At 43.7% G+C, this 6057-nt stretch overlaps 1 long non-coding RNA gene across 1 annotated transcript; it reads right to left on the reverse strand.

Annotated features, from left to right (window-relative positions):
• Positions 1–201: 201 nt before the first annotated feature.
• Positions 202–5813, reverse strand: LOC132023941 (uncharacterized). The gene is made up of 3 exons (XR_009406103.1): positions 5670–5813; positions 1361–1467; positions 202–287 (listed from the first exon to the last, which is right to left on the reverse strand). It is a non-coding gene; the product is annotated as an uncharacterized LOC132023941 (long non-coding RNA).
• Between the last annotated feature and the right edge of the window lie 244 nt (positions 5814–6057).

The raw sequence follows: 6057 nt of genomic DNA on the forward strand, positions 1-6057 counted from the left end.
AGAAACCTAGGTGCCTTCTGTCTTGTGGCATCACCATCTTCTAGGGCTTTTGAGGTGTATGCTAGATCTTCTACATCTACCTGTTGGACGGGGAAGAAGACAGTAAATATGGCACACCCCCTTCCTACCCTCTTTGGCCTTCAATTGACACACATTACATCCCATGGATGAGTGCTAGTCACATGGCCTTACCTTGATTAAAAAAAAAAATACCTTGAGTTAGTCCTTGATTGGCAGTCACTTCCCAACAAATCCACTCTGTGGTAGGGAAACACACATCATGGGCTCTGTCAGGAAAAATCATAGCGTTAGAAAGTTCCTGCTGAGAAAATTCTTAGTGGACATTTCTATATCAATCATAGAGCAGGGATCAGCTGACTCATCAATGACTTTGAATAGTGAACCATTCTGCTAGATGTGAAGGAACTTCTAAAACCAACTGTAACTCCTTCTCCGGATTAGGGCAACAAGTCCCTGGTAACAAACAAGGTTTTAAAGGTTCAAGGTTGTTCTACACAAGAAGTGCTAAGTATGCCTGCCACTACTGGAACTTGCAGAAAATGCTGCGTTCTCATGATATCAGCTTTAAAACTACTTCTGGGGCATCTGGGTGGCTCAGTCGGTTAAGTGTCTGCCTTCGGCTCAAGTTTTGTGATTCCAGTGTCCTGGGATCCAGTTCTGCATTGGACTCCCTGCTTCGAAGGGAGCCTGCTTCTCTCTCTCTCTCTCCCCCACTCTGTCTTTCATGAATAAATAATTAAATCTTTAAAAAATAAATAAATAAAAACACTTCTGTCTGTTCACCTGTCTCTCTCTCTCTCTCTATCTCAGTCTTAGCCTCTTGTTGTGTCAAATGATAGTAACTAGTTCTACCTCTTAGGGTTGTTATAAAGCCCCAAGGAACTAATTTGAGAAGGGGCATGGTACACACTGTCCCAACACTAGGGACTTTCCCAGCAAGTATCCACATGTGATGAATAATCTCCAAAGTGCCTTACCAGCACTACCACAATTGCTGATTCTAATAATATCCTTGTTACTGTTAAGCTACAATTACAATGATTAGCACTACCGCCAATAATAAAACCATAACATCTCTTCTCAACAATTCTTTACATTTGGGTATTTAACTCTCATGACAACCTTATAAAGTGGGAAGGACACTCACTCTTATCACACCTATGTCATAGCTAGAGAACTGAGCCTCATGGAGCCTAGGTGATAATGACCAAGGTCACATTATAGCCCAGCTGGAGTCACCACTTGACTCTCAAACCCAAGTCAAAATGCTACTACTGCGCCAGATGTAAAATGGGAACTTGCTGGAAACAATGGCATCACTGCAGAGATCTCATCTTACCCCCTTATTGTCCAGATGACTTGTGGATGCCTTTGAGGGCTGATCCTTTTTCTGCTACTGGCCTCAGGTTGTCCTCTCTCCTTCCAGGTTAGTCAGGCTAATTGGACCTGGGTCATGGAGTGGGGGGAGAAGCAAGTAGTAACGGTGTTGGTGATGTCATTTTACAGAGGCCATAACACACGGCGCTCTTGGAAACTGTTCCAAGGAACATGAGCAAGATCCCAGGAAGGTGGGAAAGAGGGCACTTTGCCTCCTCTCTGGTTTGTATGTGGACATCACTGGCCAGTACCACCAACCCTAGTGAGGTGGGTGACAGATTAGAATCCACTTCTGGTTTCTTAGGGTTTTCTTTCTCTTTCATTCAGTTATTTAGGACTTTTCCCAGCCAATGTTAATGATTCATTCTTAAATGACTTTATTCTTTCTATTGGAAGAGAGAAAAAAAAATGATTACCGGTAGCCTTAGGTTTGCAGTCTAAGCTCTCCTGAGACAGTGTTTGACCCTGAGTAGGGGAACTCCAACTGCCAGGGGCGATGAGCTATAGCAGACATGGATCTCCATGTAGAGTGCAACCCCCAGACCCAGACCTGCTGCTCACAGCTGTGACAACTTGAGGGTCATTTAGACGCTGTAGGTCAGGATTGCCGCATCTGTTAAATCAGGTGGATGATGTCCCCCAACACACACCTCCCCCACTTTCTTACGGAAATACTGAGACCTGGGGGCTTGAACAAGTAAATAGACAGAAAGTGCTTTGAAAAGCATAATGTGCTGAATAAATGTAGCAAGAGTCATCATTATCACTGTGCTATTGCCATTACTGTTTTGTGGTCAGCTCAGCTTTTCTTAACGCAGAGCAGTTAATGAAGTGGCAACTGTATTGGTTTCCCACTAGGAGGGTGAAGGGGCCAAATGAGGCTCTATTTTTATCCCATTTTAGTATCCAGGTTGTTTTTTTTTTTCCACAACAGCTATGTCTAGTGGGTTTATCAGTATTTTAATTACAGTGCCACGTCATTATGCTTATTCCTAACAAAAACCAGGCTAAGGGCATTTTTTTTAATCCTAAAAATGGTGGATTTCCCTAAAGAAGCCCTAACTTTCTCCAGCAACCAGAACACTGCTACCTTCGATCCCACCTCTAAGCCTGATACCTACAACTTTAATGAATTATTTTCAGCATAACTGAAAAATTTTTTTAGTTGTACTTTAAGGTCTACTAGTAGAAAAATGACAAAAATCTATTGGTCATCAGGCTTTGGTTTATAACTTGTTCACAGCTGAGATGCATTTTTCCTGTGGTCATGAGGAGTTATAGGACTAGCAAATTTAGTAACCAACATGAAGACAGACTGGTAGAGCCAGACAAAGGGAAAGAATATCTCCCTCTTCACCCCTGTGCATGGCCATCCTGTGGTTCCTGCAGCATCTCAGGTAGGCTTGCCTTAGTGTTATCATCAAAAAAACAAGCAAACAACTGCCTCGTTAGAAGGAAAAAAACTAAATGTTGCAAATTAGGGAATCTGGCCAGTGAGGGTCATAAAATGTCAAGTAAGAAGCTGTTATGCAAGCATATGGCCCAAAATAACCATTTTATAGATGAGAGAAATAAGATTTACATAGGTGAAGGGCACATCCAAGGTCATATAAGTGTGCAAGTATTACGTTAACCTCTAAGGGGAGTATATTACTTTCCTATCGTTGTTGTAACAAATTACCACATAATCAGTGGCTTAAAGCAACACAAATTTATTATCTCACAGTTCCATAGGTCAGAGACCTTACATGGTCTCACTGGGCTAAACTCAAGGTGTTAGCAGTGCTACATTCTTTTCTGGAGACTCTGGGGAGAATCCACTTCTTTGCCCTGTCCATCTTCCAGAAGCCACCTGCATCCTTGGCTTGTGTTCCCTTCTTTCATCTTCAAAGCCAGAAACATTGCATGTCTCTGATCCTTTTTTTTTCTGTAATCACATCTCTGATCATAGCCAGGAAGGATTCTCTGCCTTTAAGGATTCATGTGATTAGATTGAGTCCACTTGAATAATCCAGAGTAATCTCCCTATCTTGAAGTCAGTAACCTTATTCACATCTTCAGAGACTCTTTTAGCATAGAAGATAACACATTCACATGTTCTGGGGAATTAGGGTGTGGACATTTTTGGGTGGGATTGGGCATTTTTCTGCCCACCACCGGGAGAACGAATTTACGGAGAAAGATGATGGTGAGTTAGTCGGTTGGTTGAGGAAAAACAACAACAACAACAAACTGTGGAAACCTGTTGTTGGCCAGGGACTCCAAGAATCTGACTCAACATAGAGACTTCTTGGAAGTAAGAGTGTGCCCAGGATCAAGCCCTGCAGGGAAAGGGAAGGAGAGAGGAATAGGCAGAGGGAGGAACTGGGTTCTAGGCTGTCCTAAAGCCTCAGCTCACCCCATGGGGATCCCAAGAATGAAATGTCCCTTCACAGTTGTCATGTGGGTCTGGACCTTTAATCTCTTTTCCCTCTGATTGCTGTGACCACATCAAGCAGTCACAGGGTGTTGCCCCAAGGGGGGTTGTGACCACGGGCAAGTCTGCTCTCTACTGAGAGGACAAGTCTCAGCAGCTCAGGGAATGTGTCCTTCATTCATGAAAGAGGCTCTAAGCAGACAATCACAGCCTCTACTGGAGAGCTTATGCCTACATTTCATGCCCACATTTGAAAAAAAATAATAGTCATAAAGTCAGCTATGGTCTGTTTCAAATGATACCTAACTGATGGATTTTGCAAAGCGGTTTGTGAGATAAGACAGGGTCTGGAAGGAGAATCAGACTCTTGATGTTGCATGAACATGGAAGCAAGAACAGGCAGGAGTCCCATGGGAAGAAGGGAATGAGGGTGGGTCAGAAATGGTGTGGATCCCAAAGGAAAGGACAGGCAGATTGTGAGTTCTGGGGACTAAGATCCAAACCCAGGTCAAAAGTCCAGGACTCTACCCAGACCACAGTGGAGAAGTAGACATTGCCAAGGGCCATGGGCAGGGGATGGTCATGCTGATAATGGTTTAGGAGGATTGCAGCAACTTGTAGCAGAGACCAGGGGTCAAAACATGACAGTGCAGCATCAGCCATGGAAGTAACTAGGGAACAGATAAGAAGTCCTGTTTCCATAGAACTGAGGAAAAGGCAAGAACCTAATTACCAAGGAAAAGGGTGTTCTGTATGGGATTGAGCAGGTGGACTACAGTCTCATGTCATCTGGCCCATGGATGTCACTTGGAGCAAGATCAAGTCTGATCTCGGCACAGATCAAGTCTGATCTCTGGCCGTCTGAGCAGCAAGGATTAGAAAGATGTCTCCCACCAGTGCTGAGCCCAGTACGTGCACCAGAGTGAGCTCTGTTTGTTTGTCCAGACAAACATCATGGAATCTCAGCCACCTCCACTTCTGTGCACTTCCAGACTGCAAAGTCTAAAGGAAATGGTATTTCAGAAGGGGACTGCCTGCATCTTTAGAAGACTGTGTAGATATGTACTAGGGCTAACCATACTTACAAAGTGGGTTTGTTTCCCCTGCATGCCTTGATTCAAGTGGTGAGAGAAAAGCACTTTGACCTAGCATGCACCATTACCTTCCTAAGTACTTTGTCACATGTAACTATCAGCAAGAGCACTAACAAAAATAGGCCTCCTATTTTACCAGACAATGGACTTTCGTGTCCACATCCATTGCTTCCTTTCTATTTGACAGTACTCCTCGGGGAGGGAATGGTCTTGCCCCTTGTAAAGATGAATAAACAGGGATTCAGAAAGTTGGAGTGATTCATCTGATGTCACAGGTTAGAGTCTGAAATTGGACCCGAGCCCTCTAAATCCAAGTTGCCTCTACCACATTATCATAATAAGTCTACCCCAGTGACAGAGCTCTGTGTCTCATAGCCTTGGGAATTTAGGAGAAAGGAGTCATGAAGGTTAGAGAAGGTAGAGAACTGAGGAGAAAATTGTCTGACTCTCGCCTTTTGTCTCAAGCTAGTCCTGAGATTATTGTTTTTGACTCTTTTTTCTTTTTCTTTAAGATTTATTTGATTATTTCGGAGAGGGAGAGAAGAGGTGGGGATAGGGCCGGGGGAGAGGGAGAAAAACAGGCTCCCCATGGAGCATGGAGCCTGACTCAGGGCTTGATCCCAGGGCCTTGAGATCATGACTGGAGCTGAAATCAAGAGTCAGAAGCTCAAGCGACTGAGCCACCCAGGCATCCCTGGTTTTGACTCTTTTTGACTTTACCTCAATCTTTTTAACTCTCCCACATAGTCCTACACCCTTACCTCACTTGTTCCGCTCAGCAGTACTGTGAGGTAGGCAGAACGCTTCTGACAGATGAGGAAGCCAAAGCCCAGAGAGGTCAGACCACTGGCCCAAGAACAGTTGGTGGCAGCATTGGAGCTGGAACCCAGATCTTGGCTATGGGGATGGGATGGGGGAAGGATCTGCTGAGAGACGTAGGAAGGAAGCATTCCATTAAAAGATTTATCAGTATTCATACACATTTCACAGTATACAAAATGGAAGTCAAACCATTATGCCGTATGCTTTAAACATACACACTGATGTAGGTCAATGATATCGCAATAAAACTAGAAAAAATAAACTTAAAAATTCATATGAAAGTAAAAAGAGCCAACAACAGCCAAAAGAGTTTTAAAAAGAATGTAA

Source organism: Mustela nigripes, chromosome 8 (assembly GCF_022355385.1).
Source record: "Mustela nigripes isolate SB6536 chromosome 8, MUSNIG.SB6536, whole genome shotgun sequence".
Taxonomy (NCBI): domain Eukaryota; kingdom Metazoa; phylum Chordata; class Mammalia; order Carnivora; family Mustelidae; genus Mustela; species Mustela nigripes.